A 12,342-nucleotide genomic window follows, 5' to 3' on the forward strand; every position below is an offset into this window, starting at 1 on the left:
TGAGAAGTCTGTGTCTCGGTGTTACCCCCGATCAAATCACACGGGTGGTGTAGAGCTCTCATGGAGACACAGCCGAGGAGAACGATGAGGTAAGTCATGGCAAGGAGCGTGCATTGTGAAGATGGGAAACCTGCCACGTGGCTTCACCCTGAGGTTGTGGAAGAAGCTGAAACACAGTGCCAGCCAGGAAGCTCTTGGGGCTGGAATGCTGCATGCCAGACAGAGCTGAGGTTGAGCGAGTCAGTGCGCTGGTTTTCATGGTCTACACTGTGCCCCACAAGGGGCGGGATTGTCATTGTGGAGCCTCGGGGGGAGTCGTGCAGGAGTCAGGTGGAGATCACCAGGCCCCACCTAGAGCAAAGCCGCCTTGTCTGTCCTGGGAGCGCATAGGGGCTTCCGTGCCGCCCTAGCAGGGCGCCCCTCCCCACATGTGGGAAGGGGGCTGGGTTTGGATTGCTGACCCTTTTTCCAGACATAGAAGAAGACCTGATGGTGTCAGAGGAAACAGGGCCCACAGATCCTGAGCCTCCATCCTCCCTGTCTGCTCCCACAGGAGAGTCTAACTCCTAGCAAGGGGGGCTTCCCAGGTGGCTCTAGTGGTAAAAAGAGCCCACCTGCCAGTGCAGGAGACATAAGAGGTGTGGGTTCGATCCCTGGGTCAGGAAGATTCCCTGGAGGAAGGCATCTCCTAGAGGAGGAATCCACTCCAGTATTCCCACCTGGAGAATCCCCATGGACAAGGGAGCCTGGCGGGCTACAGTCCATGGGATTGCAAAGAGTCGGACACGACTGAGCACACATGTAAATATACAGTGGAGTATTATTAACCGTACACACCGTGCTTTATATCCCCAGGACACGTTTATCATCTTAAACTGGAACTTTACACTTTTTGACCCCCTTCACCTATTTTGCCCACCCCTAAACCCCACCACAGGCAACCACCACATCTGTTCCTGCATCTATGAGTTTGGCTTTTTTTTTAGATTCCACATGTAAGTGAGATTGTGCAGTGCTTGTCTTTCTCTGAGTCACTTCACTAAGCATAATGGCCTCAAGGTCCATCCGTGTGGTCACAAATGGCAGGATTTTCTTCTTTTTTATGGCTGAGTAGTAGTACTCGGTGTGTGTGTGTGTGTACAGTTGGCCCTTGAACAGCACAGGTTTGAACTGCACAGGTCCACCTATGCAGTAAGTACTACGGTACTGCACCGTCACCATCGGCCGCATCTACGGATACGGAGTGAGGGACGCACAGGCACCGCAGGTACAGAAGGCCGACTCTTGGGTTATACACGGATTTTTGACCATGCAGAAGGTCAGTGCTCCCAACCCCTGCATTGTTAAAGGGTCAGCTGCACGTACACCACATTTTCACACATTTACAGGCCCCACCACATTTGGAGTCTTAAAAGGCCCCAGTGCAGTTTCATACAAATTTTAGAATTCTCTGCTCTATTTCTGTGAAAAATACCATTGGAATTTTGGTAGGGACTGCACTGAATCTGTAAATTGCTTTGGGTAGTAGGAACATTTTAACAATATTAATTATTTAAATCCATGAGAGCAGACTGTCCTTCCAGTTCCCTCTCTTTCTGCTTGAGAGGTTTTTTTTCCCCTAGTAAGTGGATGTTATTCTGTCAAATGCTTCTTCTGCACTGTTGAGACGATTATATAACTTTGATTGTTCATATTGTTCGTGTGGTGTTTCACACAGACTGATTTCAACCATCAATGCAGGTGTTGAACCATCCTTGCATCCCTAGAATAAACCCCACTTGATTGTGGCAAATGGTCCTTTTAATGTGTTGTTGAATTTAGTTTGCTAACATTTTGTTGAGAACTTTTCCATCTGTGTTCAGCAGAGATACTGGTATGTCATTTTCTTTTCTTGCAACATCTTTTTCTGGTTTAGGTATCTTCTGAATGTGGAAGAGTTCTCCGGTCTTGTATTTTTTGGGAAAAGTTTTCAAAAGATTGGTGTGACTTTTTCTTGAAATGTTTCTTAGAATTCACTAGTGAAACAAGCTAGTCCTCAGCTTTTGTATCTTGAGAGGTTTTTAATTAGATTCATTTCCCTTACTTGTCATTGGTCTGTTTACATTTTCTGTTTCTTCATGATAACAGATGTGGTAGGTTTTATGTTTCTAGGAATTAATTTGTTTCTAGGTTGTCCAGTTTATTGAAATGTGATTGTTCATAGTAGCTTCATAATTCTTGTATTTAGTATCAGTTATAATGTTTCTTCTCTCATTTCCTTTTTTTAAAAATATTTATTTATGTGTTTAGCTTAGCCAGGTCTTAAGTGCAGCATTTGAGCTCCTCCGTCTTCATGCAGGATCTTTAAGAGCAGCGTGTGAACTCGTTGTTGCAGCATTTAGGATCTAGTTCCCTGACCAGGGATCCAACCCAGGCCCCTTGCATTGGGAGCACAGAGTCTGAACCACTGGACCAACAGCGAAGTCCCTCTTTTTTTCATTTCTGATTTTATTTATCCTGCCTTTTGTAGTTTCTCTGTTATATCCCACCTGTGAAACTGACAAAACATGTTTTCTTTTGTGTCCCTTGTATGGCAGGTATATTATTTTATGGCTGTTTAGTTTGGTGTTAAATAACATGCTTTGCCTCCCAAACGAATTTGAACTCAGTAGCTGTGGAATTTCCCTGGAGTCACTTCACCTCTCCTCCAAGCGTCAGGTTCCCATCTGCTAAGTGGCAGTGATGAAACCTACAGCGAAGGTCCTGGTGGGGTTACAAGTACAAACGTTCTCAGTGCACTTAGCCCCTGGCCCAGCACCCGGGAAGTGCTCAGTGGGCTGTGTGATATTGGTAGTGATAGTGCTTAAACCCCTCCAGGGTTCACAGGATCCCCTGGTGCTACTGTTTACTTCATAGATTTCCCCTCTCTCCTAATGCAGTAACATTCCTCTCGCTGCACAAGTCACGCACAGTCCTAGTAATTCATTTTTCCTGCAGCAAGAGAAACGTCTTCTTTTCGGAATCTCTGAATTGTTGATGACATCACCCATCCTGCCTGAGGGGTGTCCCTGTGGGAGGTCAGCTGCAGACCTTAAGTCAGACCCCATCGCCTTCTAAGAAGTAACCACGCTGGCAGGCACCTTTTCCTGCTAAAGTTTTCTCACCTGAGGATGGTTTGCAGGCTGCCTCGACACAGAGGGTCTGAGTAATTCTTGAGGGACTTGGTGATCACGTGAGCTCAGTGAGGCAGGGGCCTCTCGGGCCACGTGATCGAGCTATAAATACTCGGGGAGAGCCCTTTCAGTGTAGTTTTAAGACACACTATACAGTGTTCCACAGGCTCCCCCCTACATTTTTATAGTTTCTGCTGAATGATTTAAGGTGACGTTGTCCTGAGACTCACTTGATTTATTTCTTAAACTGAAAATTGCGGTGTTCTAAGCATTTCTGGAACATGGGTCCTTAACAATTAGGAGCATTTGACTAATGAGGATGTGCCCTCTTCTTTCTGTTTGTGGCCTTATTTGTAACTCAGGCATTCTCCCTGGATAATAAAAATATCCTTGCACTTCATGCAAAATAAAATCTTTCACATCCTAATTGTTTTTCACAGTCCTCTGGGCAGACCCTGTGGAGCTCAATAAATAGTTTTTGAAAAAAAAAAACTGGGGAGCTTTTGCCCTAAAAAAAAAGTTGCATGTATTAGAAGTTTCATGCATGTGTAGTAGGTATTTTTAAACTTTTAATTTACTCTGTACCCTGAAAAGACCCTGATGCTGGGGAAGATTGAGGGCTGGAGAAGGGGGCAACAGAGGATGAGGTGGTTGGATGGCATCACTGACTCAGTGGACATAAGTATGAATAAACAGTGGGAGATGGTGAAGAACAGAGAAACCTAGCGGGCTGCAGTCCATGGGGTCACAGAGTCAGACATGACTTAGTGACTGAACAACAGCTCTGTACTCTGACAGGTCATCCTGTGATCTGACACAGTTCATGTGTGGGGGATCCCAGTCAGTTCCTAGCGCACCTTCTAGGATACACTGCCAAATTTATCACCTACCCCTCAGCTAACATGTGACGAGACCCCTTTTAATACCAGTTCCAGGAGACAGCCCTCATGCTTGCCTATTACATCATGTTTTTATTTTATAGAGTTATGTTTTGGAGGATGTGATCTGACTCACATCTTATCTGAGCTGTTAAACAACAGTCGTGTTACAATAGGGTTCTGCAGTATTTCTTTCATTAACTTGTCCTCAACTTCTCCCTAATTTGTTATTTTCTATATATTTCTCTCTGTCTTTAGGATTACTGTCTGTTTTGGGTTAAAGGACTATTTTCTTGAACCCAAAAATGCATCATCAACCAAAACAAAAAAGCCATTCCCCCTTGATGTCTCTGTCCTTCCTCCTGGTCCCGCGATGACGAGGTTGAAGCCTGCAGCTGGGCCTGGCGGTCGGCGTTTCTGGGATGAATTAAATGCACACACTTGATTGAGGTGTAGCTGGACTGTATCACTGTCTTCCTATTATCCTAGGAGATCAAAGCACAGCTCAAATAGAGGCTTAGTCTTTAAAATATTCAAAACAGATGGCTGGTTCTTTTTGGTGAAAATTCAGGTTTTAAGGCAAACCACTTGTTAGTGAGATTTCATGTCTTCTCATTGAAAGATAGCACGGACCATGTACCTCCCTCTCTTCCTCAGTTTCAAGACTAGAATCATAGACTTTCTGCCTGAGGAGGGATTTGGCAAGCCCAGAATGCTCTGACACTGTCTGGGTTCCTTTTCATGTGACTATAAAATACGTCACTCAGCTTTTTCTTAAGGCATTTTGGGTATTAAACGAAAGCCTTTTAGATGTTTACGTTCTCATAGTCACTTGTTGGGTCACTATTTAAAATCTAGTGTTCACACTGTGACATCCTCCAGAATTGAACCAGGCTGTTTATCCTTGACTTCACGTTTTTACAAGTTAAAATACACATTCTCCATCCACTCTCCTACCACTGACTCCTGGGTCCAAAGGTACACAGAATAAGTCCATAAGTGTGGTCTGAGGTTTTTATGGTTTGGTTTAAAATGGACTGAAATGAGAAAATTAGCTCAGAACTGTTTATTGGGAGTCTTTCCGTGTACCTACACTGCACCAGGTAGGTGGGTTGAAATACACGTCTTAGGACTATGAAACAAATACTGAATGACAGATTTTCTCCAACAGAAAAAATGATTATCCGAGGTGCAGTAGAAAAACCCAGGTCTGCACCAAAGACTCGAGGGTCACGGAGGAAGGGGCAGGTAGTGGCGGGCTACAGTCCATGGGGTCTCAAAGAGGTGGACACGACTGAGCGACTAAGCATGGCAGGCAGTGTGCCAGGCAGTTATCGTGTGAATCTGGTGACCTCTCGGTGGTTCCCTGTGGGTGCTGCTGAGGGTGTATCTCTATGAAACTGTAGTTGCTCAGTCGTGTCCAACTCTTTGCGACCCCACAGACTGTAGCCTACCAGGCTTCTCTTCCATGGGATTTTCCAGGCAATAGTACTGGAGTGGATTGCCATTTCCTTCTCCAGTAGCTCTATTTCTCTATTAATGAATTACTTCACTTCATTCTGTATAATAGGCTCTAGGTTCATCCATCTTACTGGAATTAATTCTCTATTTGTGCATAACACATTACCCCAGAACCTGGCAGCATTAAAAAAACACTATATCTCTGTTATCTCAGGGTTTTCTTTGGGTCATAAATTTGGGAGTAGCTTGGCTTGGTAGCTCTTGCCTGAGTGTCTCTGGGACTGCAGGCAGGATGTCAGCTGGATCTGTAGTTTAAAGCTTGATGCAGCCAGAGCCCATGTGGATGCATATTCACTCATGGTCCATGCCAGCCGCTGGCGGGAACCTTCCATTCCTATCCATATGGACCCAAAGTGAGCAATGAAGAGAATGTGGCAAGGAGCCACTGTGACTCTTAGGTCCTGTAGTCGGAAGTCACACATGCTCACCTCTGCTGTGTCCTGTTCCTTTAGGGCGAGTCACCAAGACCATCTGGCGTGGAGTGGGGCAGAGCATCTCAGGCTTCACTTTCTGAGGGCTGAAATGTCAAAGAATAGGTGGACTTACCATCACCCTCCACAGGTGTTGGGGCAGGTGACAAGCCACGAGCCTGGGGGTGCCCTCAGGGGGTGAATCACCATGGCCTTCATGTTCCGTGGCAACCGGTAGGCGGTGGGCGGGAGGGGAGCAAGCCGGAGACACAGCAGCCCTCTGAATTTTCTGGTTCTACTCATTGCCACATCCAGTTCTCTGTTCAACCAGTGTTTTATTTTGCGTTGTTATTACTGTTTTTTGAAAGGGAAGAAGCTATAGAAATGTATTGGCATTGGGAGATAGGAAGCAAATTGTATGTTTCTTTAAAACAACCAACCAACCAGCAAAACTGCTGTTGTGCTTATGTTCAGTCATGTCTGACTCTTTTATGACCCCCGTGGACTCCAGCCCGCCAGGCTTCTCTGTCCATGGAATTCTCCAGGCAAGAATACTGGAGTGGGTTGCCATTCCCTCCTCCAGGGGATCTTCCCAACCCAGAGATCAAACCCATGTCTCTTGTATCTCCTACATTGGCATGCAGATTCTTTACCACTGTGCCACCTGGGAAGCCCCTGATGTTACTATTGATAGCAGTGATATTCATTATGAATTGAAATTTTAACTGTAATTATTTACTTCTTAAATAATCTGAGAAGATTGTAAGCATTTCCTCTCTGATATTATGTTCACCCGTTATCTGGAATAGGTCTGCTTTAGGGATTGGCAGACCTTTTTGTAAAGGTACAGAGAGTAAGTGTTATATCCTTTGTGATCTTTACCCTTTGTCAGATCTAGCCAGCTCTGCTCATGAAGTAAGGAACCCACCACAGACAACATGTAAATAGTGAAGGTTATTATTGTTGTTATTCAATCACTAAGTCGTATCCGACTCTTTGCAACCCCATAGACTGCAGCGTGCCAGGCTTCCCTGTCCTTTACTACATCCCAGAGTTTGTTCAAACTCATGTCTGTCAAGTCGGTGATGCCATCCAATCATCTCATCCTCTGTTATCCCCTTCTTCTCTTGCCCTCAATCCTTCCCAGCATCAGGATCTTCTCCAGTGGTCAGCTACTTTGCATCAGGTGGCCAAAGTATTGGAGCTTCAGCTTCAGCATCCGTCCTTCCAGTGAATATTCAGGACTGATTTCCTTCAGGATTGACTAGTTTGATCTCCTTGTAGTCCAAGGGACTCTCAAGAGTCTTCTCCAACACCACAGTTCAAAAGCATCAATTCTTCAGTGGTCATCCTTCTTTATGGTCCAGCTCTCATATCCATTCATGACTACTGGAAAAAAACATAGCTTTGACTAGACGGACCTTTGTTGGCGAAGTGATGTCTCTGCTTTTTAATATGCTATCTATCTGTCATTGCTTTTCTTCCAAGGAGCAAGTGTCTTTTAATTTCATGCCTGCAGTCACTATATCAGTGATTTTGGAGCCCAGGAAAATAAAGGTAACCCTGGCTGTTACCTTGTATGATATCAGTCACCACTTGTAGGTTTCTGTGCTGAGCCTCTTTGGCAGAGTCACTGGTGTATCCTCAGATAATAAAGCTTTGCTTAAACCTCAGCAACTAGCGATTGAAATGGTGATGTCTATCAGAGTTTTTGTTATGCTAAAGAATTTTAACAGAGAATAGGGGAAGGAGAGATTAATTCAGTGACTATATGGGAGGTTTTATTCTCAAATAGAAAAACTGGGTAGGGAAAAACATAACGGAAAACAGTCTTCCTAGTTTTTGTTTTTCCCAAATCTTTTTCTTCCACCCAAAGCCTGGATGACTCCCAAGGTGAAGGGGGTGATGTCTGGAAATCGTTAATCTGTGGGATTTGTTCATGGTGTATAAAATTTTCAGAAAGAATTTGCTTTTTCAGGATGATTTCCTGATTGACTGTGGCAGACCTAAGTCCAGGCAGGACCGCTCAGAGCAGCCAAGATCCTGCTTGGGTCCTCAGATGGATGACACTTTGGTGTGTGTGGATGGAGAGGGGATTCTTCATGTGGGGGGGGCGGGGATGAGGACACAGGCAGAGCAGCGGGTAGAGGTGGGGCGCTGGTTCAGCCTGGAGGGGTGAAGGCCCCACCCTGATGCTCCTGTGCCCCCACCCCCGCTGCGCTGTTCTCTGTCCCTGAAGGGCTGATGGCTGATGTCCTAGAGTGTTTACTGCCTCTCAGTCAAGCAGGTCCTGAGCTGTCCTCTTGCTGAAATACGAGCACAGGTCTTTCTCCCCATCTTGCCCCCTGGCCCCCCATTGCCCTTACAAGTTGTGTACAGGTACGTCCTTGCACACACCGAGTCACAGATGCTTCTGACCTGCCACAGGACATGTCCTGGTTGTCTCCAGCTTCAGCATCAGGAGATTCAGTGCCTGTATGTAGCTCGTTTCTGACAGCACGGATACTCATCTCTGATGTGTACACAGGGATGCAGATACATTTCCGTCTTCCCTGCCTTCCAGGCTATAGGAACCTTCCCTCCCTCCTGTACCCTCCCAGCCCAGCTTCCTGTCTAATGAGGCTTCAGAGGGCACAGTGACCCTCGGGGGTGGGGTGGTCAGGCGCTTTCAGCTGGAGACGCTGGCGTCGACACTGGTACTGCCATCACATGGAACTGGTGGCGAAATCTCTTGTGTCAGCTCCTCCGCGTGTACGTACACACACACACACACACCCATCCTCAGACACACACACACCTGTCCTTTTAACCCAGCCTCAAAATAAATGCCCGTCACAGAAGAGTCTCCTCCAGAGCCTGGCCTCCACTTGGGAGCCCTTGATAGATCAGCTGTCACATCTCCTAGTCACTAGATAACCACGCTTGCCTCTTTCCTTCTCTGTCTTCCTGTGGACCCTGAGGCAGACCGAGTGGCTGGGCGACCCATAACCTAGACGCTCCTCTCTGGTGACTCATTGAGATCCTAGCTAGGTCAGCCTTTCATGCCCGCCCTCCATTCCCAAAGGTTAGAGAAGAAAACGAAGTGTCCTGATGAGGTTGTCACTGTGTTCCGCCCAGCAAGCAACAAGCATGTTGCTGTTTTCTCAGATCCATCCTTCTGTCTTGTAAGCATTTAATAAGCCAAGAAGTGATTGACCACAGCAGCAGTCCAGCAGCAGCTGGACCTCAGGCCCCAGAGGACCGGCGGGTGTGGGAGTTGATGTGGGCACGTGGTGTGTGAACAGACTCACAAGGAGCTGAGGCCACTGTTCTTGCCTGTGGCCAGCTGCCTACCTGGTTTTTCCTGTAAAATTCAGTATCCACCCTCAGCTGGCTCGCTCGCTCAAAAAGTGTGAGCTTCTTCCTCTTTTGCCTCATTTTCTCTCCTGTGCCCAGACATTTTCCCCATAATTTGACATTCATTAGTATACAACCCTGGAACTTTGCTATGGGAAAGTCATGTAAAGTATATACACATCGATGCGTGCACACACACACACACACACACAAGTATTTAACCCCTACGTTGTTTACTAGAATACAATAAATAATTTATTGTGAAGAGGCAAGCCTCAAGCCAAGAACTAAATTGAAGATGCTTCTTTCCCATCTTTATTTAAAGAGCAGGGAAGAGGAATCTTGGAATACATACCTGCTCCTAGCAGCTCTGAGTCTCACAGAGTGGGTGCTTCCTTGAGTCTGTGTCCCGTCTGAGCACCCCTTTAGGGTGCCCGCTGTGCGTCCCCTGGTGTCCCCTCCAGGGGTTGGCTTGTCCGGCTTCTCTGCCTCCTGCAGCATTCTGTCCACTTGCTGCCCATTAATCTTCCCCATCTTCATCTGGATGTACTGTCTGCCCTCTTGTTGGTGAGTCACCTCATTTTCATGTATTTTACAAGTTTCCAAGTACTGAAGCAAGAACTTAGAATACCTCTCGCCCCAACCTGCTCTCAGCCACAGGGAGGTGGGCTCAGCCAGAGCCTCCTTCCCTCACACTGCTCTCTGTTCAAGTGGAATTTCTGGATCTGAATAAGACACATTGGGTTTTAACTGAATGAGGAGTAAATAGGCACACTGCAGTTAGCAGTCCTGTGGTTCAGATTCCAAGATTCATCTTACTCTGAACCCCGCTCCCCATCTCCATACAACTGTGAGTACAGAATATCTGGATCAGGAAATAGGGGAGGTTCTGTTTGGTTCTGCTGGAGTGGTGATGTGCGCTTAAAGGAAAATTGGCAACAGATTTCTGAGCTGTAAAACTGAGAGGAAATGATTGCATTTTAGTTTGTAAACGATTCCCACTGGTTTGTTTTTTTTTTCTCATGTTTCAAATCTGTAACCTTTTCCAGTTTTCCTAAACACACACTTTTACAAGCCATGAAACCTTTTAAATCTGAAACCTTTGGAGAGAGTTTTTACTCTTAGAACCAGGTATTTTTGTTTACAGTAAGTTTTCTGATTAACATCTATTCATATCAGTGACCTTGTGTCACCAAACCTAACTTGGGCCTGCTCACCCACATGCAGCAAAGCCAGTCTACTGACACCAGTTTCTGGTGGGGCAAGGGGAGCGTTTATTGCAGAGCTGAGCAGGGAGAATGGGCAGCTCATGCTCAAAACCCACAGTGAATATTTATAGTAGAAGTAACGTCATCCTGGCTTCCCTGGTGGCTCAGACGGTAAAGAATCTGCCTTCTATGAAGGAGATCTGGGTTAGATCCCTGGGTCGGAAAGATCTCCTGGAGAAGGGAATGGCTACCCACTCCAGTATTCTTGCCTGGGAAATCCCATAGACGGAAGAGCCTGGCAGGGGTCACAAAGAGTCAGACACAACTGAGCGACTAACACTTTCAATGTCATTCTGGCTTTTGTATTTGTCATGACTTTTTGTTTTGGAAGAGGAATGCAAGACTGTTTCCCATTCTGTAAAGTTTGTGTGGGGAGTGAAGTAGACACACATGAAAAATGGTTGTGACGTGGAGGGTCAGGACTTGGAGCTCTGAACTTGTCTGCATTTAACTTTAGGTTATCCTTTAACTTTTCATGAAATTTTTGAAGTTTATCGACTTCCCCCCAAAAGAAATTTTTTTTTTGTTTTCAATCACTGTAGCCCTCTAGCTAGGCACCAACTCAGGCTAACACTGCTGAAATGTTCCCGGTTTTCATTGTTAACAGTGAAGTTTGGTTTTTGATGAAGGGCATGCAGGTGTAAAGCATGAACCCTTCTTAGTTTGGCGTTACTGGTTTTCGTGAGGGTGCAGCCCCACGAGGCATGTGTTTGCCCAGCGTCTCTCTTGCAGATGCATAAGACAGAAGGCTGTTCTGGAATGCACAATTGTCTTCAGTTTGTTAGGATTAAAGATGAGTAAGGACCACCACACCAAAAACATGCAGGGGATCCATCGAGCGTCCTGTCTGTGCTCCAGATAGGAAGGCTAAATAAAAGGTTGGATCTTAGAGAACGTTAAGAATACAAAAGTTGTTGAATTTTATAACCTTATCTGTGAAGAACAAGTCAAACCAAGCCTTGAATCAAGATAAAGAGGTTTATTTAGCAGTTAGAAGGTTTGCCTGAAGGGAACCTCAAAATGAAAGTTAAAACAGATATGAATCCTGAATTTACACATTTTAATTCTCTTGTACACTCAACACATTAGCTCCATTATCTCATGATTTTTTTTTAATGCAAAATAGGGCCACATTTCCCTGGAGGAGGGCATGGCAATCCACTCCAGTGTTCTTGCCTGGAGAATCCCATGGACAGGGGAGCCTGGTGGGCTACAGTCCATGGGGTCGCATAGAGTCTGACACAACTGAAGCGATTTAGCATTCATGCATGTCATTCTTAATATTCCTGCCAGCAAAAGCTGTGTGTGGCCCAGCCTAAAGGCACTCACTAAATGTTTGTTAAGTCAAATATATAATTTTTTTAGTGTTAATAATATGTGTGAGTTGATATACAGTATATCTAATTAATGTAGCAAAAATGTCATTTCCATTCACTCTGTTTCTTGAAAGAACCGCATTGTTTCACAAAGTAGCTGCATTGAAGTGAGAAGGTAACACCTGCTCCAAACCTTTGTGAAGAGACCTGGTGCCATCCTTCATCTTCCTGGTCCTGACACTCATCATAACCAAGAAGATACACTCAGTTCTTGACATGAAAAAGGACTTTGAGGCCAGGCTGCCAAATTTTATTCCTGTGCCTCCTTTTTTTCCCCCAGACTTTTAAAGCTTTTTATTTTGTAGTGGGGAATAGCTGATTAACAATGTTGTGGTAGTTTCAGGCGAACACCGAAGGGACTCAGCCAGATACAGACATGTATCCATCCTCCCCCAGACCCG

At 45.6% G+C, this 12,342-nt stretch overlaps 1 protein-coding gene across 11 annotated transcripts in view; it reads left to right on the forward strand.

Moving 5' to 3' along the window:
* Window positions 1-12,342, forward strand: part of ERC1 (ELKS/RAB6-interacting/CAST family member 1) — a 269,702-nt gene that overhangs the window by 227,340 nt on the left and 30,020 nt on the right. The gene's annotated exons all lie outside the window — the stretch shown is intronic.

This window comes from Bos javanicus, chromosome 5 (genome assembly GCF_032452875.1).
Source record: "Bos javanicus breed banteng chromosome 5, ARS-OSU_banteng_1.0, whole genome shotgun sequence".
In the NCBI taxonomy this organism is placed as follows: domain Eukaryota; kingdom Metazoa; phylum Chordata; class Mammalia; order Artiodactyla; family Bovidae; genus Bos; species Bos javanicus.